The 22,605-nt window shown below is 48.7% G+C and overlaps 1 protein-coding gene across 5 annotated transcripts in view; it reads right to left on the reverse strand.

Annotated features, from left to right (window-relative positions):
- Positions 1-22,605, reverse strand: part of MYO1E (myosin IE) — a 933,795-nt gene that overhangs the window by 248,933 nt on the left and 662,257 nt on the right. The gene's annotated exons all lie outside the window — the stretch shown is intronic.

The following is a 22,605-nucleotide window of genomic DNA, read 5'->3' on the forward strand; positions in this document are numbered from 1 at the left end:
GAGCTTAGCATCTGTATTAATATTAGGCCTGAACTCCGGGCTCATTCAGCTGTCACGAATGTTCTATGTAGTGGCTTGTAGCATGTTCATGCAACTAAGCCGGTCCGACAGCACAGCGAGTAGAGCGCTCACTTTGACATCCGTGCAGAGGTGGAGGGGTTTATAAAAGCTGTGGGTCAATCAGAAGGTTGGTTAAATGAAGATACTTTCGTATAGCCTTGCAGCGCAGGAACCATGGGTAGATACTGTCCTCTCCTATCCCGGTGGGCTGTGGCATGCTTGGGTATCTCCACTCAAGGTTTCAGGAGGCAGCGCAAGATGCTCTTCTCTCCCACAGTGTTTGGGGTTCAGCACTCAAAAACAGTCACTACATGTTCCAGGGTTCAGCACGCAGCACTCAGAAACAGTCACAACATGTTCCAGGGTTCAGCACGCAGCACTCAGAAACAGTCACAACATGTTCCAGGGTTCAACACGCAGCACTCAGAAACAGTCACAACATGTTCCAGGGTTCAGCACGCAGCACTCAGAAACAGTCACTACATGTTCCAGGGTTCAGCACGCAGCACTCAGAAACAGTCACAACATGTTCCAGCGTTCAACACGCAGCATGTTCCAGGGTTCAACACGCAGCACTCAGAAACAGTCACAACATGTTCCAGGGTTCAGCACACAGTTTATCTCTGGGTCCGTGCTTAGTTTTGCTGTCGCACGCTTCACTGCAGGTCCCATGATTCAGCAGGAGTGCTCTCTCTATCTCACAGTGTTTACTTTTATCCGCCATAGATGGCGGAAACCAACTCTACAGGTTTCGGCGCAAGCCTTCTCTCACAATGCTTTACCTTTTCTTTGCCGACGATCCCAATTTACCAACTTTGCTTCCTTCTGCCAGCCTCCTTTGCCTCCTTTCTTGGGCTTTCCGACTCTCTCAAAACTTTGGCGGTGCCATGCCTTTCACTCGCCTCTCACTGTTAGTCTCAATTCCCTCCGATGTCCTTGCACCGGACACCGTTGGAATGTAATGCTTTTCCCCTTCTCTGTGGGCCCACTCTCACTTCCAGTGGAGTAACTTTGCAGAAAATGTTGGGGGCGACATGACATCTGAAGAAAAGGTGCCCCAGCCAAATGAATGCGGACAAAATGGTGTACCATGAAAGTTGGGGGGACAAACACCCCTGCCTCCCCCTGAAATTACGCCCATGCTCACTTCCAATGCTTATAGCTTTGGTGACTGACATCAAGCACAAAATCCCTGCAGAGATTCACAACAGCTGTGTCTTTCGGCACCTTTGATCTTTCTTGTCGTTCTACAGCTCGCCTGCCCCACTTCTACCTTTCAGGGTGCGCTGGTCGATAACATCCCTCTTCCACTGTGTGAGGATCTCCTCCTCTCTTGTCTTCCTGCAGTGTTTGTTATTCCCGCAGAACAAGTTTCAGCTTGTATTGCTGTGAAGGGGACACATCTTCACCAGTGACATCTGCACACCAGTAGTATAGCTCAGGGGCAACACGCTCGTCTTTGAAGCAAGACGACGCAGAGCAACACAGGTTCAGAGCAACACAGGTTCGAATCCCGGGTCCGTGCTCAGAAACCTCTTCGGTATTATATATATATATATATATTTATATATATATATATAATAGCGTAGCACTCGGACTCCAGGCAGACCCTCTGTTATGCACTACTCAGGCTAATAAGCTCAATGATTGCTGCACCAGTCTGCAAATGTGTACTTGAGAAAATATGGATCACTGGGAGGCCCCATGACTGGGCATCTTACATTAGTGGAAGGATACGCCGTGCATGCTATGTGTAGATGATCGCCTTGTGTACTTTCACACCATATGCAACTGTTACAAAGACACAATGGCAGAGGACACAGCATGTAACTGTATTGACCGTAACCTGGACTATTGTGGTTCTCAGTTAGGCTTATCTTCATGGTGTGTGTGAGTTAGTAGCTTATATACACTTAACTGAAGCTCCCCCAGAATGGCCTCTCAACCCAACCCATCACACTATCCAAATGGACTGACTCTAACCAAATGACTAAATGTCTGACTGCTGATGCAGGGTTCTCCTGGGACCAAGAAGTACACCAAGACCATATGTTCTATTTCAGTATGTTATTAGGGGATTCAATACTTAGGATGGTCTTCACCTAGATGGAGATGGGACCCTTTCCCCCCTCGGAGATCCTCCCATTGCACAAAGTCCTTTCCGCGGTCTGGAGATTCCTGGGCCTTCCTGGCCTCTCAGTTAATCGTCCCTATAATATAGTTCAACATGGGTTTTGCCCCCGCTTCCTGACATTGATTGCAGGCTTTAGGGTGAGATAAAGTATGTGAGCGAACGAGCGAGCGATGGAATGAATGAGAAATAGAAGCATCACAATCCTCCATTATGTTTGCCATAATCTCGGATTGGTTTCTGTCACTACTGATGTCAATGTGGTGTCAACACTAAAGCCTATATAACACACTGGTCTTTCCTTAAATGTATATAAAAATAACACACACAAGATGCTGCAAGACAAATAGAACAAGGTGGGGGGGGCACCCTACATCACATGAAATCATCTAGGCCTCTATGCACCAGATCAGGAAACACATTAGGCCAGGTTTACATAGGGTTAAGGGTAAGGGTGACACTTTGAATTCCATGGTCTCTATAGATGCAGCTTTGTGGAAATACCCAGCTTTTCCCTTCCCCCGTAGAAAGGCAAGAGATTAGGTTTATACAATACCGGGCCATTCACATCAAAGGACTTCCCTCTCCTATGGGGCTATATTGGGGATAAGGTACATGGGCAACAGATTTTCAAGCATCCATGTACTCCTCTTTGTGGGTACTCAGTAATATTGGTAAATATGATGCATCTTTTCCACATAATGGTCTGAACCTCAGATGCAATTTCTTCAATTGGTCAAAAGGCGAGCTTGGCAAGTAAAGCGATTGCCCCAGATATGAGGGCAGCCCGCAGATCGAAAATTGGTACTGTAGATACAGATGTGATGCACAAATCCCGAAGGCTGTAAGCATGCTACGAAGAAGATGATTACATGTATTAAAAAAATACTGATGACTGGTCTGAACCATGGGGTGCTCCCCGGGTCTTCAATGAAGGAGTGCAGAAGGTCTTCCTTGAATAACTCTAACCCCTTAATTTTGATGCTCGCAGCGGATTTGGCAGAGCGGATTGTGACTGCATTCAGACTAGTGTTGTGGTGCGCGCTGCTGTATTTGAGAAATGTTTCCATCTTGGGCGACAAAGCAATATGAGCAGTCGCAAGGTTCCTCTGGTATCCAAAACGTCCTGTTGGTCACTGGTTACTTTATCCTAATTGGGTTCTGCCCAACGTATTGGGAAGTCGACTAACTGAAACTTATCCAGGATAACTAATTCATCTAGGAGTTGCTTCGGCTAAAGTGGTGCAGTGACTCAATCAGCTTTGACAGGAATGGTAGGTTTGCTATTGAAAGTTCGTAGGATTTTCTGGCCCAGTCGAAGGCTTTTTCAAAAGAGGATATACCAACAATTCCTTACACATTTCCACACACAGCCCAGTAAATAAACGAGGCAATGAATGAAAGCGTGAGTATAGTGTGTAAGGACTCTTTGCTATCTATACAGGGTGGTGACAAGCAGGAGGTGAGACTGAGCGCCTTGTTTAGCTCATTGACGTTAATGGTTTCCTCAGTGTGATGCTAGCCCTTGGATTGATTTACCAAATTCATCTAATTCCCATTCGGGACAGGAAAGAGCAACCAATGAAGAATGGGGGGCCATTTTGTCATCTTCACAAAAATAAGACTGTTCTTGGCTTGTTGTCACCAATCTGTTGGATAAACGAAGGACCACTCGGTCAATAGAAGCTCTTTATAATGCAGTCGTTGTTGCTGAATTCATAAGATAATGTTGAGTTGATTCCCAGCCAAAAAGAAATGGAAACGGCTTCTGTGGGTTTTTTTGTTTTTGAGGTTCTCATGCTAAAAAAACGATAATGTCAAGAACTTGCCTTGTCAGGTACAAAGGCCGAAAGGAAAACTTGCAACTCTAAGCAGCTGTGATTCTCTCCAGCACCGCAGCTGGAAACATCCTGTGCTCCTTAAGATGTGGTGAAGGCTTCACAAAAAATCTGACGAGGGCAACTGACCAACCTGCTGAGATGAAACATATTGCAACATCCGAAGGCCGTGGTTTCACAAGCGTTGGCACTTCTGTGTTTTCTGGGATCAGTCTTTTGCACAGCAAGGATGAAATTTCCCGACACAAATAAAAAAAAAGCTGGAATAACATCTGGTTTGAAAACACCAAATCTGCCATTGCCTTTTGTTGCAGACGACTGAAAATATTGCAATCTATGAGGGATAAAGCGGCCGGCAATTGGAATATCAATTTGGGGTTAAATGGCTTACTTTTTACAACAAAACAAAGAGAAAATCCAAAGTTCTTGCAAAGAGTTAAACATCTGGGTATCTAGTCATTGCATTGAATGCAAGACCATCGAATGCCTTACCATAGAAAAAAAGCATCGGAAAAAAAGCATTGAATGCATTTTTTTTTAAAGGTAAAGGGTTTATTTTAATTATAATGGGATTTAAAGGTTAAAAAAGGTGGGCTGGGGGGACCCCCCCATTAAAATAAATTTTAAAAAAATCAATTCGATGCTTTTTTTCCCGATGCATTTTTTTCTATGGAAAAAAGGTCTTGCACTCGATGCAATGGCTATAAACCGAACATCTGTATTGGGCCAGTCCATGCCAACTCGTCAGTCCTACAGGAGATTGGATACACTGGCTTCCTCTTCGTACCCTCACTTTGCAAGATTGACAGCAGGTTAACCAATCAGATTCCCCAGACTGCAGTTCGTAATCAAAGATCTCGACCTCTGTCTGGAGTCAGAGCATTAACAGCACTGACAATGGGCAGTGGAGAACAGCTGACAGGAAGGAGTGGAGGAAGTGGGGGACAGCACTACCACAGTCACAGTCACGTGCTATTGGCACTGCTATACACAGAGCCAATTATATAGCACTGGCTACTGACCCCATACTCTTCTTGCGGCCACTTAAATAGGATGAGGGCCTATACCTAGTGCGAGTGACTGGCTTTGTGGTCTATTAATGCTACAGTGCCGTATGACAGAAACATACATGTTATGATACTTCTGTTATAGCTGTAAAAACACCTTATAAATGCCCAAATAAATAAATAAATAAAAATTCTGAATCTCCAATGATTAATCAATTCTCTTGGGCTACCTGCAATACCCTGGTTACAGAGCATACCTGTGGCATGGTTAAACATGTGTGATTCATGTAGAGCATCCCTAGTGTTTGATCATGCTATCCACAGACCACCTTACCCATGGTCAACAGGCCAAGTGTTTAAGCATTCTTTACCGGCAACAACGTTTTTTTTTTAACTAAGTACTACAATTGCTAAAAAACTCAATATACTCAATGCTTAACTTTTTTGTTTAGTAAAATGACCAAATGTCATGTTACGTATAAAAGGAACAAGTTACTTACCTGTAACTGTTGTTCTCCAGCATGGGTCTGGCATGGATTCACATGCTCATGAATATTCCCCGTCATCAGGCTGGGAATCCTCGGTAAAGAAAAATCAGTATCAGTTTCGTTTCTGATCTGTCTTTCGTAGTAGTAACCAATCACTGATCTCTGCGTCATACTGACCACAGCCAATGACTGCCATCTCCCTAAGCCCCGCCTCTGGCAGCCATCTTCAGATTTGGTAGCACGTGAAGTGGCAGTATGACCAAGTGAAGAGCCGCAGAGGGGTAGGCGGGAGGGTTCGCATGTGAATCCATGCCAGACCCATGCTGGAGAACAACAGTTACAGGTAAGTAACTTGTTCCTTCTCCAGCATGGGGTCTGGCATGGATTCACATGCTCATGAATAAAAGAATACATAGCAGTACACACATGCACAACCACGGGAGGTGGCAAAGGCTCAACATTAAGCATTACATCCAAAACTCAACATTAAGCATTCTTACCTCCTCACCAGGCTCACCTTAGGCAAACAGGTTGCGCAGCACTGCTTGGCCGACCCTGGACTCCTCCCTGGAATCCCGATCGACGCAGTAGAATTTCGTGAAGGTGTGCGTCGACCTCCACGTAGCAGCCCTGCAGATGTCTAGCAAGGGCACACCAGATAGGAACGCCGTGGTAGCTGCGATCGCTCTGGTGGAATGGGCTCTCGGACGGCCAGGCAGCGGACGGTTTGCCAACTGATGACAGTACATGATACAGCCGGAGAGCCATCTGGAAATGGAAGCCTTCGAGAGAGCCTTCCCCTGATTGACAGGTCCAAAGTTCGCAAAAAGTTGTGACGTCTTCCGAAAACTCTTTGTGCGGTCCACGTAGAACTTCAGCGCTCTAGCCACATCCAGCGAGTGCAAAGTCCTTTCAGCCGGCGACGAAGGCGACGGGAAGAAAACAGGTAACACCAAGGGTTCGTTGAGGTGGAAGTCCGACGACACCTTGGGCATGAAGGAGGGGTGCGCCCTGAGCACTACCCTCGTGTCGTGAAAAGTCAAGTACGGGGGCTTGCAGGAATGGGCCTGGATCTCTCCCACCCGTCGTGCGGAGGTGATGGCCACAATAAACGCTGTTTTCCACGACAAGAACTTCAACGGAGCTGAGTGCAGAGGCTCGAACGGAGGTCCCATGAGCTTGGTCAGCACCACGTTGAGCTCCCACGCCGGGGCCTTCACCGGTGGGAATGATCTGAACAGTCCCTTCATGAATTCTTTCACCAGACGATGAGACCACAAAGACGTCCGTCCCGTGGTTCTGGTGTATCGGGAGATCGCAGCAAGATGAATCTTGATGGAAGCGTGCGCCAGCCCAGCCTTGGCCAGCGTCAGCAGGTACGGCAGTACTTGAGGAGCCGTAATCCGTAGAGGGTTAATCTTCTGTGCGTGGCACCAGACAGAGAACCTCTTCCATTTGTGTCCGTAGCATTTAAGAGTTGAGGACGCCCTGGCCTTTGCAAGAACCTCTCTGCAGTCGGTCGGTATGTCGTAACCTCCAAACTCTAACGCTGCAGGAGCCAGGCCTGCATGTTCCGCGACTTCGGGTCGTGGTGGAGGATGGCGCCTCCTTCCCTGGAGAGAAGATCCGCGTCCACTGGCAGCTTGATTGGCGGAGACGCTGACAAGTCCAGAAGGTCCGGGAACCATATCCGCCTCGGCCACGTAGGTGTGACGAGGATCATCCTGCACCGTGAACTCTTGAGCTGGTTGATGAGCCGGATCAGCAGCGGCAATGGAGGGAATGCATATAGGAACAGGCCCTCCCAGGGGAACGAGAAAGCATCGCCCATGCTCCTCGGCTGGGGAAACCTGCTGGCGAACCTCCGGCACTTGGAGTTTGTCGCCGTCGCAAACAGATCGATCTGGGGTGTGCCCCACCGTCGGAAGAGGCGGTCCACTAGATCCTGTCGCAGTTCCCACTCGTGGCACGAGCGCAGCTCCCTGCTGAGCGAGTCAGCGATGGTGTTTTTTATTCCGGCCAGATGAAACGGCACCAGAAACATCCCTTGGGCGACGGCCCAATGCCACAGATCCTGAGCCTCCTTGGACAGGGCTGGGGATCTGGTACCGCCCTACTTCCTGATGTAGAACATGGTGGTGGTGTTGTCGTTGAAGATCCTCACCACCTTAGCCTTGAGGGACGGAAGAAAGGACCTGAGGGCCCAAAACACTGCACGGAGTTCCAGGACGTTTATATGGAGGGACTTCTCCGCCGGCAGCCAAAGGCCCCTCGCGTGCAGATTTTCGGTGTGCGCTCCCCACCCTTCCAGGGAGGCATCCGTGGTCACTGTCTTCTGGTGGTCCGGGGTCTGGAAGTCCATGCCCGCCGTCAGATGCGCGCGGGTGCCCCACCACCGGATCGCTCGTCGGAAGCTCTCATCGAGTGTGATTCTGTCCTCGAAGCTGCCCGTCGTCTGGATCCAGCGAGCGTCCAGGAACTCCTGTAACGGGCGCATCCGAAGCCTGCACAGGCGGATGAGATAAATGCAAGAAGACATCATTCCGAGGAGGGACTTGATGGACCTCACCCTGGCTGCGTCCGCAACCAGCATCCGCTGCACCTTGCCCAAGATGGCCCTCATCCTTTCCTCCGACGGAGAGGCCAGAAGCGCCACTGTGTCGAGCTTCGCTCCCTGAAACAGTGCGTCTTGAGCGGGCACCAGGTGGGACTTGGCGTAGTTTATGGAGAATCCCATGTCCGTGAGTAGTTGGACGGTCTTCGCCGTGTGCTCCGCGTCAAGCTCCTTTGTCTTTGCTTGGATGAGCCAGTCGTCCAGGTAGGGGTAGACGTGGATCCCCTCCAGGCGCAGCCGCGCCGCCACCGGTGCGAGGCACTTCGTGAACACCCTGGGTGCCGACCTCAATCCGAAGGGAAGGTCTCTGAACTGGTAGTGACGCCCTTGGACCACGAATCTGAGAAACTTTCGGTGTCCCTTTAGGATGGGGATATGGAAGTAGGCATCCTCCAAATCCAACGACGACAGGAAATCGCCCTCCTCCAGTTGACCCAGGGCGTGCTGGAGGGTGACCATCCGGAACTTCTGTGCCTTGATGAATTTGTTCAGTCGTCGTAGGTCCAGGATGGGACGCCATCCTCCCGTCTTCTTCTTCACGAGGAAGTATCTTGAGTAAACTCCGGAGCCCCGAAGCCTCTTTGGGACGAGCTCGATGGCGCCTTTCTTGAGCATCGCCTTTACCTCCAAGAGAAGTTGAGGGACGTGATGTTCCTTCCTGGCCACGGGGGGGACGCGCGGGCACTTCTTTAGAAACTCGAGCGCGTGATCCTGGGCCAGGGCGTCCAGCACCCAACGGTCGGTGGAGATGGACTCCCACATGCTGACGAAGCTCGCCAGCCGGCCTCCCACCGGGGTGCTTTGGTGGGTGCCCGACCCCACAGCCGGTTCAGTCCTGCTTCGACGAGGCTTTTCCGCCTTGCCCTCTTTGGCGACGACGGCGGGGTCCGCCCGACTTGCCTCGTCCCCTGTAGGCTTCCTGTGACGACGAATGGGCCGCTTGACGATAGGTGGAAAATCCGCCGCCAGAACCTTTGGAGGCACCCTGCTTGCCTCCGCCGCTCCGAAATGGCCGCCGTCGTTGCTGGAGGACACCAAGAGCCCGGGCAGTCTCTGTGTCCGTCTTGATGGCTTGTAGGGAATCGTCCACTGTTTTCCCAAACAGATTGCTCCCGTCAAACGGTATGTCCAAGACTCTGGTCTGCACGTCCTGACGGAAGTCAGTTGCCTTGAGCCATCCACGCCGTCTAAGGCACACGCCGTTGCCCAGCTGGCGAAATCCAGTGTCAGCGATGTCCGTCGCTATCGTAATGGCGTGGTCCAATGCCACTTCTCCTTCCTGCAAGATCTCTAGGGCCTCCGCCCTCTTGTCATCTGGTAGGAAATCCAGCAGGGGGGCGATTTTGTACCACAACTCCCTGTCGTAGCGGGCTACGATTGCCAAGGCGTTAGCAGCCTTAATCGTCGTCGCTGCCGATGAGATGACTCTGCGTCCCATCGTGTCCAACTTCTTTCCCTCGCCGTCCGGCGAGGAGGTTGACGTAGAGGCCGAGGCCCCCCCCGCTTTCTTCCTGGCCGCCGCGGAGACGACCGAGTCCGGGGTCGGCTGTGCCCGAAGGCACAAGGGGGCCGCGTCCGGGACCCGGTACTTCTTCTCGTACCGATCCCTTCTCACAGGCATTGTGGATGGGTTCTTGAGGGCGAGACCCTCATCCCAGATATCGTCCAGTAGAGGTACAGCGAGGACCGTCTTCCTCTTGGTCTCGCGCCGTTGATAAAGGAAACCTTCCTTCTTCTTCTCTTCCGGGCAGAGCTGGAAAAGCTTGGATGCCCTGGCGATCATGGCATGAAACGATCCAATCTCGTTGGGCGGGGAAGCCCGGGGAGGAGGTGACGATGGGAGATCCTCATCGTAAACCTCGTCGTCTGTGCCCGTCGCGGCCGTGTCAGTCCCCGTATCATCCCCACGGGTCGTGGACGGGGAGGAGGGCTGAGCAGGGCGCGATGGTTGAAAAGGAGGTGGAGGATGAATCCTTCTTCTCCTAGAAGGAGGGCTCCCAGAAGGGCCTGGCTCCAGGTCCCCCGTCGGGAGAGGTTCCTCCGTTGGTGGTAACGGCAATCTCGTCCTTATCTCCGAGCATAAGGACTGTATAGCCAACAAAATGGCCACCGAGTTGTCTTGCGGCACTGGTTGAGGGGAGTCCGACGGGTGGTCAGGAGCCCCGTCGGCACCCTCGACGTTCTCGTCGTCTCCTACGTCGGGGTCCCTCCCGACGGGCTGGTCTTCTTCCACGCCAACGTCGTGGCTTAAGACTTCGATCAGCTCCTCCTCAGAGGTTGAGGCCGAATCCACGACGACCTCCTGCCCCCCCTTTTTCTTCTCCGTCGGAGGTTTCACGGGGGTCCTGTCGATGGGCATGAAAGAGGACTCCCTCCGCGGTGGCAGGGAGACCCTGGGCCCCGAGGTCGCCACCACTGGTGTAGCCTCCACAGGCTGAGCCAGGGCCGCCGCGACTGTCTCGATAGAGGCCTTGGCCAGATGGATTAAGGCTTTCACCACCTTAGGTGTGCTCACTGCCTTCTCCTTGGGGGGAGGGTCACCGCCTCGCTCCCCCTCCGATGGGGCCTTAGAGCTCGACCGGGGTCTCTCCAGGAACTTCGCTGGGTGCTCGGCCTTCCTCTTACCCGAGCCAGAGTGTTGGCTCGTGGTTGATGGCGCCGGGGAGGATGCGCCCTGCCTGGCGCCCGTAGAGCCCGACCGTTCGGCGCTCCAGGTGCCAGCGGACTCGCGGTGCTTGGCCTTCTGTTGGACCCCCATCGCCGGGGCGCCCTCAAAGGTCTTAGAAGACCGCTTCTTCTTCTTCTCGCCTGACGGGCTCTTACCTTCCAGCCAGTTGGCGAGACGCAGATGGCGGTCCTTCATGGTCCGCTCCGACATATTGCCGCAAAACGCACAGTCCTTCTCCACGTGCGTCTTGTCCTCATGCAGGCAGTAGAGGCAAAGGGAGTGTTCGTCCTCCTTAAAGACATTCTGAAGCTGGCATCCAGGGCAGACCCTGAACAGCTTTCCGGGCGTCGAGCTTCCCTTCTCCTGGGCCATGATCGAGATGGGCCTGAGAAACTTCTGGAGTCCTCCAAAAGCGTGGCTCGACGAAGTCTTCACCCTTGAGGGGCGTAGAAGAATCCGACACGGGTCCCCGTTGATCAGATAAAGAAACGGTGGAGCTCAAGGCTCTTTTGACCGAAAAAGAGAAAATTTTTCCTAGGAAAAAACGTGAAAAAAGCAGTAAAGCTCGAGAGCAATAGCACGAGGATCCCAACACTTGAACGTGCGGTAAAAATCTGAAGATGGCTGCCAGAGGCGGGGCTTAGGGAGATGGCAGTCATTGGCTGTGGTCAGTATGACGCAGAGATCAGTGATTGGTTACTACTACGAAAGACCGATCAGAAACAAAACTGATACTGATTTTTCTTTACCGAGGATTCCCAGCCTGACGACGGGGAATATTCATGAGCATGTGAATCCATGCCAGACCCCATGCTGGAGAAATGTAATTTCAACAGGATTTGATATTTACAAAGAAAACGTCTGCAAAATGTCAAATTTAAAAAAGGCAGTGATAGAATGTTGGTGTTTGAATCCTAATTTGGTTTAAATGAGTGTCCATGACTGGCTGCAATTGCCAAGCAGATGCACTTAAAAGTTAAAAGCTCAATAAATGACACTTTGTCACGCTTAACCTTTTCTGGTTCAGGCAGATTACTCTCTTTGTATGCCCTCTTCCCTGCCTTTGAAAAATATCCATGCAAAGGAATTCAGTGTTTATATTAGAATGTGGTTTCACACAAGAACATTACAATTACATTACATATGTATCCATTGATAACCTGTCACTTATCACAAAGGCCAGTTACCTTGGCCAACAATCCTAAATAGAAATTATATAAATGAATGCAAATACAATTAGTTCCATCTTCATGTCTTTATCCAATTTATCAAAGTGTTATCAATGTTGAAAATGAGTACATCTCCAAGTCATTTTGTCCTTCGTTTAAGAGATACCAGAAAATGCACATAGTGTCTCTGCGGGGCCAACCGTACGAAGCTCGCTCTCTACAACAAATTGATAATATATTTAACCTAAACCTTTAAAAAGAAGAGTCCCATATTGATTTGGTAAGTCTGTCAAATATATCTGAGGTACTCCTATATCAACCAATTCCATAATAAAATAAACAGAAATTCTGTTTATGATCCACAGATGGTCATTTTCTGAACTTAACACATCAAGCACATGTCTTGTCATTCCTTTATTTAGATCAAGGGTGCACAACTGTTTTCACTGGAGGGCCGCAAATACCATCACAAGTCCCATACAGTAGGCCAAACTATCCATGGGAATGACTGGGTGGTAGCAGCGTCAGTGCACAAATGTGACTTTTGTTTTTAAAAACACACCTTTTAAGGTTTACTTTTTTCCTGAAGCACGTGATGCCTAGAATTTTAATAGAATTACTAGGTGACCTGTTTAACTGACTATGTTGTGCACCACTGATTTAGATCTAGCAAACAACAATTGTCAGTTAAAAGTGATTCCCCAAAGGATACATTTTAGATTGTGCCAATATCATAAAATCCAGATAGCTGGGGACGTTCAATTTCATTAAAAGCTTCATTTAATGTATATATCAAGTAGTTGCTTCAATTCATAGGAAGAGCACTTTTTGGGCGGCTTATAACTTTGCTCCCACTGGACGAATCCTTACCAAACGTTGCAAAAAAAAAAAAAAAAAAAAAAATATATATAAATATATATATATATATATATAATATATATATATATATATATATATATATATATATATATATATATATGTTACAAAATCTACTGTGAGTTTTACAGACACACTGGTTAAACCTGCTTCAATCCCCATTCTTCTGCTATATCAGTGGCTCTGCTCCCTTTGTGGCTTTAAGACAAAGGGCCTCATTATGACTTTGCTGGTCCGGAAACAAGGGTGCGGGGAAGCTCACCAGCACTCTTGTTTCCGGACCAGCAAATTACAAGTTTGCCTGCTGGGCCCTCTATGCCCGACAGGTCTGACCCTGCCTGATGCAGCGGCCATGGTAGGCAGACTCTTCGCAGAAGCAGCGGCACCGTTAGCAACGGTGCCAGCGCTTCCGTGAACCCATTCCCAAGGAGTCCATTTGAATGGGGAACAACATTTTACCAGCGCCTGCCTTCCCGGGCCGCCGGACTTGTAACGCACAAGTGACACCTGGAAGTTAGGCACCGGTAAAATGTTACGAGTCCAGCAGCAACCTGCGGGTAGCACCGGCAGGGTTACGCTGGACTCGTAATGAGGCCCAAAGTCTTAGGTGTGTTGGAGTACCACCGGACGTTTATATGAACATTTAAGGAAAATCTAGTCCTTCAAAAATGGCCTATGTGCTGGTAGATAATACTCACTGTCAAAAGGGACAATCACCAGCAAAACATCCCTGAGATACCAAGGGGACAACAAACAAGCAAAGTGGTGAGCCGAGGGCGTCCAGCAGCCGATGTTCCAGCATCAAGCTGTGTTACCGAAAGCTCATCAATATTAAGGTGGGTTTAAAAAAAGTTCAATCTTTTAATGCCATTTTAGTTAACAAGCCATACACACCACAGCTACAACTAGTAGCAATCCCTGTAAGTTCACTTCCAGTTTAATGTCATAGAGCAAAGCACTATGGGTCTGCAAATTAAATGAAATTACATTTTTTCTTACAGTATATTTGTATTGAAATATATTGAATCACAGAACACAACATTGGGTACATTTACTAAATCAAACATGACAAAGGTATACAAAGGAACCAGACAATACAGGACCCTTGAAATCATATCTCTGAGGCCGCCAGCATGGTAACATCGGGATCTAAACCTAACAACTGGCTGAGGCCAAGTACAACCCCCCAATGACTGTAGACCCATTGTTTCACTAACATAGGGTATGCCAATACAAGAGACAAAAGGGATCTTTCCAGGAGCAAACTCAATCACCAGGAATCAAGTCTGCAGTAAATAAGCAGCAGTTTTGCCTGCTGCGGAAGCAGCGACTGTGTACTTTGAAGGGGCCTTCTTCCCCAAGGAGGGAACAGGTTTAGCTTTACCCATCCAGATCTTCAACATGAAACTCAGGGAATGCCAACAGTTAAAATTCCTGCAGAGGTGGGTTCCCTGTGACACGCACCATCTTTTCCGTAAAAGCTCCCCAATCTGCCATAAAGGAGGACAAATCGTCATGCGCCATATATGTCAGTTTTTCCATCAGGTAGACATCCCACACCTTCTGTAGCCAGTCCGACTGATCAGGGAATGGAGGGTTGTTTCCACTTTTGTGCCAAAGCTATTGTCCCTGCACCTAGGTGGGCCTCCCACATCCTCAGGAATCGATAAAAGTTGTAATCTTTAGGCAGGATCCCCAAGAGAGGTGTGAGATGTTCAAGCAGCAAGGGTACCCCTGTAACATCCTTAATCCAGCTGAACACTTCTGACCTAAAAATCTGAATCAAGGGGCACGTCCACCACATATGATTAGATGTCCCTCTCTTCTCACAACTTCTGGTACACAATGGTGAAGCACCCAAAACCATCTTACAAATCTTCAACTCGTCTCTATGCCAGCCATATAAAACCTTACAATTGTGTTAAACAGCATGTGTGGAAAGGTTACCATGAGGGTTACCATGAAATGTTTTCTTGTATACTTTCTCCCAGAACCATTCCGGCACAGTGTATCCGAGCACCCTGTCCCAGTAGGCCTTGAAGTTCGGCCTCCACTCAGTCGTGTTCAGGATCAGGGTCTTATAAAGGACCATCTTCAATGGTGTGAGATCTCAACACAGACTATTCTGATATGTTCCTTCCCCAACATCTCTTGAACACCACTAATGTCCTTAAACTTACCACTGAGGAGGAGATGACACACTCTCTTGAGAACCAGGTCGGACCACCTCTGGGTCCTCTTGATCCCCAATTGGACCAGCACAAATAGAGGGCCGCACAGTGAACTTGAGGAGGAAGGCCACAGGGATAAATCTGTATTCATCCAACTATTCCTCCACAGATTCCAAAGGACTGCCAACGTAGGGTGCTTGCATACCTCTCGAGGGACCGATCTAGTAGGTGCACATAAATAGTCCCTTAACTTTTTAAGGTATACAACACAATCATCCTGGTAAATTCCATAGGTCCTCAAATCATCTGCCATGTGTTCCAGCATCACCCTGAATTGTGCCGCCTTATAATATAAGAAAACGTTTGGAAATCCAACATCTCCCTCACCCTCAGGAAGCACCAGAATCTTACGCGCTATACGAGCCCTTTTATTCTGCCACACAAAGCTAAAGCACATGCAGTCAACCTCCTTAAAGAACCTTTCAGGCAGGGGCATGGGAAGCATCAAACAGAAACAACAAACAAAGAACCATGTTAATTTTAATCACTGTCATTCTCCCCACCAAAGAGAGCGTGTGGATGGAACACCTCTTCAAATCTCGCTTAAACTCTCCCATAATTGGGTCATAATTAAGCAGGTACAAGTCTGTAAAGCTCCTTGAAATCCTAATACCCAAATAAGTTATTGCCTCATCTACTAAAGTCAACCCGTGCCAATCCTGGATGAGCCCGGACGGAATTGCGAGTGTACCAATCAAAAGAATGTATGACTTGATTCTAAACCTTGCCAAGGCACCGTAATTATCCAGCATTTTCATCATTTCCTTTAGGGAATCCCTTGTTTCCGTCACGTAGCATAAGAATTCATCTGCAAATAAAGCAATCTTAAATTCCAACCCTTCACAATCAATGCTGTGTAGCCCAGGACTAGTGCTAATTGCCGCTGCCAGGGGTTCGATCACTGGGGAAAAATAAAGTGAAATGCTCTGAGAGAACCCCATTTACCATTACTCTAGCCACAGGTTCTCGATATAGTGATGCCATCCTCACCCTAAATTGTATACCAACACCAAATCTGACCAATACCTCACTCATACAGACCCATTCCACACGATCAAACACATTCTCAGCATCACGTGAGGGAAAATATGCCTCTCTGTTTTGTTTCTGGGCCTGGTATATGAGGTTCAGCGTCTTCTTAATATTGTTCGATTCTTGTCTAGCCCTAATAAAACCCACCTGATCCACATACGTAAGCGACAGGAGGAGTTTATCAAGCATATTCCCCAGGATCTTCATCACAACCTTGACTGATGTCTCTATTGAGGAGAAAGATGGGCCTATATGCCAAACACAACTTCGGATCCTTCCCCTTCGCCATCATGGAGGCCAGTAATGACCAAAACATTTTATGGAACCTAACCATATACCCATCCTCTCCAGGGGATTTACCACTTTTCATTCCCTTTACGGTCACAACCTCCTCTACTGGGCTGGGAAAGTGCACCATGCTGGTGTTGTCAGGAGACATTGTAGGCATTGCCAACCCGTTAAGAAACATCCTTATCCTCTCCACATCCCCCTTCCATTCCGAAGTATAAAGAAGAGCATAATACTTCCTAAATTCTTCCGCAATGTCCAAGCTACTTCTCATAACTTCGCCCTCTTCGATTGCATGGCACCCACCAATCGGGACTGCATCTGTGTCCGTAGTCTTCTCTTCTCATAATATTTCTGTCTGAGGTGTTGCAATGCCCAATCAGTTTTATGCGCCAAAAGGGCGTTGAGTTCAGCCTTACATGCCTTAAGGTCCTTCAGCCTTGACAAACTGGTGCTGATGCTTCCCCCCTTCGGGCTTTGATTTTGCTTCTCAGATCTGCCTCTTTTCACATTTGTCCAGGTTTCTGTAGAGAGCCTATCCCCATTAGTTCTCCCCTCATAGTTGTCTTAAAGCTGTCCCGCAGTGTGGCCATTCTGACCTCTCCCTCATAGTTAAACTCAAAATATTCCTTCATTTTTGTGAGTATTGTTTGTCCTACTCACTTGTCCTTCAGAAGGAGGCAGGCCATTACATTACCACTGCCCCCCTCTTAATCCCCCTCTCATGTGCACCCACCACTGCCGTAACTAAGTCATAGGCCCTCATTACGAGATTGCCGGTAAGCCACCGGTGGACTACCAGTAACCTCGGCTTACCGCTTCCACCACACAATATCAAGGTGATAACGGGATATTACGGGCGGTGGCGGAACGGTGAGTTCCCACTCCCATGGAGTCCAATAGGATTCAATGGGAATGGGAACACTGAAACGCTGGCACTGTTGTTAACGGTGTTGGTGCTTCAGCGAATTATCTGCCCGTAGGTCAGGCCTGCTGTAGTTCACAGCCCCTACTGGCAGACTCAGAATGAGCCGGTCTCGAAAAGGCGCGGTCCAGACCGGCTCACTCGTAATGAGGGCCTTAGTGTACTCAGAGGACTTAACTTGTATCTGCCTTCTGAACCCACTTGAGTTTTTGAATCAACCAGCACCAGATCTATTCGCGAGAAGTAGTGTGCCCCATCGAGTAATGAGTAAAAAGGGCGTGGGGCAAACCCATGGAGCGGAAGACAACGACTCAGCCTCCCAAATGTCTACTAACCCTAGGGTCTCATTAATTTCCTTGAACTTGGCTGAGTCCCCCACCCTATCTCCATCCACGCAGGCCTCTTTCATTCTCAACCTATCTGTGAGCGGGTCACGGACCATATTAAATTCTGCATCCACCAGGAAAAACCTCTCCACAAACTATTTCCGATGCTGCCCCACTTCCTCCCAGAACATAGTTTGGCCGGTGTTGGGACAGTATATTGAAACTGCTGTAAGTCTAATAACTTGATAAAGGCCCTTCAAAAACAGCAATCGTCCCTCACCGTCACATTCCATGTCACAGACCTGAAACCTACAGGAGATCCTCAGCACTACGGCAAACTATTTTTTCCATCCGCACCGAAGAGAAATAAACCTTGGAGACACCGCAACTCCTGATGAGTAGCTCGACTACCCTCACTAAGTGAGTCTCCTGTAAACAGAGAATATCAAGTTGCATTGACTTAAACTGCCTCTTCAGCAGTGAATTTTTTTAACAGAAAATGTAAACCTCTTACTTTGAGTGTGCCTATTTTAAGGCAAATCCCCAAATCTGTTATTTGCACCAGGCACACTCTCTCTCAGCCATTCTCCATCTCGAACAATCCACTTGAAGCCTTCAGTCAAGCACGTGAAAGCAAATAACACCTCCCAGAGTGAACAGATAGAAGCACAGAAGGAAGGGAAAAAATGCAAGACTTACAAACATATAACCTTGCATATGGTAGATTAACTTCCTCAATAACACCACATCCGCGGGTCCACCTCGCCCACTCCACTTTCCCAAACATTGTTCGGACCGGTCTCCTACCCTCCAACTTACAGGCACGAACCCCCAGGTAAAAGTCCCCCTGCCTCCCAACACTCAAAAAATATGCACATAATCGGTAGCGTTCCTCCAGGCCCACGGAACAGCACAATAGTCACCCACAGGAGCCCAACCTGAGTGGGGAGTACAGAACACCAACCCGCTTCCCATAAAGCCCCACTGAAAACCCATGATCAGGCTTCTCCCATGTGCACCATTTTCCCCAATCTCCATCCAGAGTCAAGCACTTCCCCACCCCATTGTATTGAGCATGGTGCCCTCCGAAGTAAAACCCTCCGGCCCATATCCCAAGAAAACTCCTTGCCCCACCTATTGCAATAATTGTAACCAATATATGCTATACTACCATCGCACCCAGGATAAAATAACCTCAACTTCAAGTTGGTTGCTTTATGGTAGACTGTGTATTCAGCTTCTTGGATTTCCTTGCACCCTGGATTTTCGTTCTATCCTCGTTTCCTTGCTCGTCCGGCCTACATCTCGTTAATGGTCTGACAGCCTCGCGTCTGTCTTCTCCCTCTTTTGTCAGTTCCTTTATGACCCTCTGGATGTCATTTTCAGTAACAAGCTGGTACTTCATTCCTTCCCATTCAAAGGACAGAGAGAATGGGTACCGCCATCTGTATCTCACCCCTGTATTTTAAAACCATTGTGTAAGGGTGGCACTCTGTTTATGACGTGCCAAAATGTAGGATGAAAGATTCTGGTAAATCGCTACCTTGGAGTTGTCACAATCAAAGGAGCTCAAGCCTCTTGCCTTATTCAGGATCCGGGCCATCTCAGAATAGTTGTGGAACCGGACTATGACAGAGCGGGGGTCCCTACTTCCACTATCTGCTCCGTGGGCTCGGTCAATAGTGCATCCAGGTCTTTCTTCATCTTTAAAGACCAGAGAGAGAATGCCCTGAATCATCTTTTCAATGTCTCCCGGGATTTTGCTGTCCTTTTCATGTACACCGAAAAACCTAAGATTATTGCACCTTGCCCTATATTCAACATCATCCAACTTAAGGCGTAATTGTTCATTCTTCCTCTCCATTTCAACATTCTCATATCCAGCTTGGTTTCAAGGGTCTCCACCAATTGGTTTCTAAACCTTGCAATCTCCCTTCCATCTTTTCATTAATCTCTGCCACCATAGCTCTAATGCCGGCTCTCATGCCCCTGATTTCTTCCAGGATAGCCTTAATGTAACACTTTGTCACCCCTACATCCATAAAGATGAGCTGCTCCAGGTCTGGTCCATTTTCACCTCCTCCATCACCCCCAAGCTCTGGTTCCTAAATTACTGCAGTGATACATTCCAGCTCATTGAACCGCTTAGTTCAGGGCATAAAAGTCACCAACGTCTTCCCTGTTGTCACTGGCGGCCTGAGGGCAGTACGTTGGGAGTGAGGGGAAAACTCCAACTTCTCAAAAGAAACTTCGACTCCACTGAACTCTCAGGGTCGCCTTGAAGGCCACCACAGACCCTTTCTCACTGGCGTCCCCTCGTGGGATCCTCAACCTTTACAGGCACAGCCCCTATGCCTCTCAACTTGCTCTCCGAGCCTGCCTCACCAGATCAGGGCCCCGCACACAGCTCAATCAAGCTGAATGGCTTAAGGTACCCCCTTCACTGGCACGGGCCCTTTGCCAGGTATTCAAGGCCACAGGGTGTCACCAGGTGAGTCTGAGCGTTTGGGGGATTGGCGTCTGCTCCTGGACAGGCCCAGATGATCCCCTGGATTACAGAGGCATCCTTTGGTATATCCGCCACACGCGGTCACATAAGAGCCCCTGGGGGGAACGGATATTTCCCCTCACGTCCTCCCCTCAACGTTGGATTGGCTGCTTCATACGCCACTTTTCCTCCATCTGCCTGCACAATGTACGCGGCCCTGATCTGGGCCCACTCGCTGCCACCCCCTTGCCACACCTCCAGCTGGGCAGGAGCCCGATAATGCTCTGAAGACCCTTCCCAGTTGGGCTTCGAGATTCATCCAAGGGAGCAACGATCTTCCCCCAAGTGGTCCCGAATCTGCTCCTACACCATAGCCCTGTGCCCTGAATCAAACATCTGAGGAGCAGTGGCCTCTTCTGACACATCCATCGACACCTTCACACAGGGTTTCAGAGGGGCACCGGTCCTGCTCCTAGTGTCCTCCACTCTCAGTTCAATTTGTCGGTCTTCCGATTCTTCTCCGTCGGCCTGATCCCAGGCCACAATCTTGGTTCGGGCCTACTCGCAAATGCGTCCTCACAACACCGCAGGTGGGGGTGGGGGGAGGGTCTGGTACTGCTCTGTTGGGGCCACTGTGTCAGGCTCTGTAGTTCAGCACAGAGAGAGTGGTTCTTCTCCATATTGTTCCTGGGGATGCTCAGACATCTCACCTCTGTGGCCCCACCACCTGGTGCCTACGGGAGTGCGTTTTACCATCATCAAAGTCTTTGGAAGGGAGGTTTGGAGCCTCACTATCAGTCAGCCATTTTGCGTGCAGCCCTAGTGCGCTTGCCAAATTATATTTCTGATCCATATGAGATCAATATCATTGTGGGTATAGTGAATTCCTATTGTATACATAGATTTATCACCAAAGAGTGTTGTTGCATCCTTGAAAGCTGTTAATCTGGACTCGATAAAGCTATGGATAAAATAATGCTGCCCCATAAAGCAATGACTGACTTCACACGCAGCAAAAATGCAAAAAGTTCTGTGTATGTCTATTATGCTTGGCGCTCTCCTGAGACTCTGAATTGGAGATGAACTTCCAGGGATAGCCAATAGGTGGCACTGTGGTGTGTGGCTTATTAAAGGAATGGTTCGCCCAAAATGTTTTATTTCAAAAATAGATAGGCAATATTAAAAAAAATCGATTGGCATTTTTTTTCAAGTCCCTATGTAAAATTTGGAGCAATTCAAGCTCAAAATTTGCAAAAGCAAGCACATGGGCGCATCCATTTTGTGAAATGGATGCCCGCCTGTGCTAGCTTTTGCTTTTGCGGCTCTAATGGAGGAAAAGCCAGCCAGCTGTAGTAATCAAAAGCTACCACTGGGTGTCTTTTCCTTTATTGGTGCCGGGACTCGGAGGACGCGGACCAGAGACTACAGGCAGAAAAGCTGCAGCTGCATCTCAGTAAGTGCTATTTATTTTTCAAAAAAAAAGCACTAGCTGCGTTTTTTTTCTAAGTTTTCCGGGCTGGAGGAGCCCGGAAAACTTAGAAATAAAACCGCAGCTTTAAAAACGTTGTATTTATGTTTGCGGTCGCTTTTGAAGTGACTGCAAACATAAATACAACGTTATTGTGTTTGAAAACGCTGCGGTTTTTCTTTCTAAGTTTCTCAGGCTCCTCCGAAAGCAGGGAAAAACAGGGAAAGCAGATTTAGGCAGAAACACTGCAGCATTTAGCATTGCAGAAAACAACCGCGTAGTGTTTCTGCCTAAATCTGCTTTCCCATTTGGGGCTCTAGGGCTCCCCGTGGGGAGCCCTAGAGCCCCAAATGGGAAAGCAGATTTAGGCAGAAACACTGCAGCATTTAGTATTTCCCATTTGGGGCTCTCGGGCCCCCCATGGGGAGCCCGAGAGCCCCAAATGGGAAATCAGCTGTAGGCAGAAACACAGCGGCATGTAAACACAACCGTGTTGTGTTTCTGCCTGCCTTGGCTTTCACTTTGGGTCTCCAGTGGAGCACCGGAGACCCAAAGTGATAGCCACGGCAGGCAGAAACACAACGCGGTTGTGTTTGAAAACGCTGCGTTTTTTCTTTCTGAGTTTCTCAGGCTCCTGCGAGCCGGAGGAGCCTGAGAAACTTAGAAAGAAAAACCGCAGCGTTTTCAAACACAATAACGTTGTATTTATGTTTGCGGTCACTTCAAAAGGTACCGCAAACATAAATACAACATTTTTAAAGCTGTGGTTTTATTTCTAAGTTTTCCGGGCTCCTCCAGCCCGGAAAACTTAGAAAAAAAAACGCAGCTAGTTGAGATGCAGCTGCAGCTTTTCTAACTGTAGTCTCCGGTCCCCGTCCTCCGCGTACAGCACCAATGAAGGAAAAGCCACCCAGTGGTAGCTTTTGTTTACTACAGCTGGCTGGCTTTTCCTTCATTGGTGCTGGAAAAGCCAAAGCGAGCACAGCGGCGGGCATC

Source organism: Ambystoma mexicanum, chromosome 11 (genome assembly GCF_040938575.1).
Source record: "Ambystoma mexicanum isolate Mex_15411 chromosome 11, UKY_AmexF1_1, whole genome shotgun sequence".
NCBI lineage: Eukaryota > Metazoa > Chordata > Amphibia > Caudata > Ambystomatidae > Ambystoma > Ambystoma mexicanum.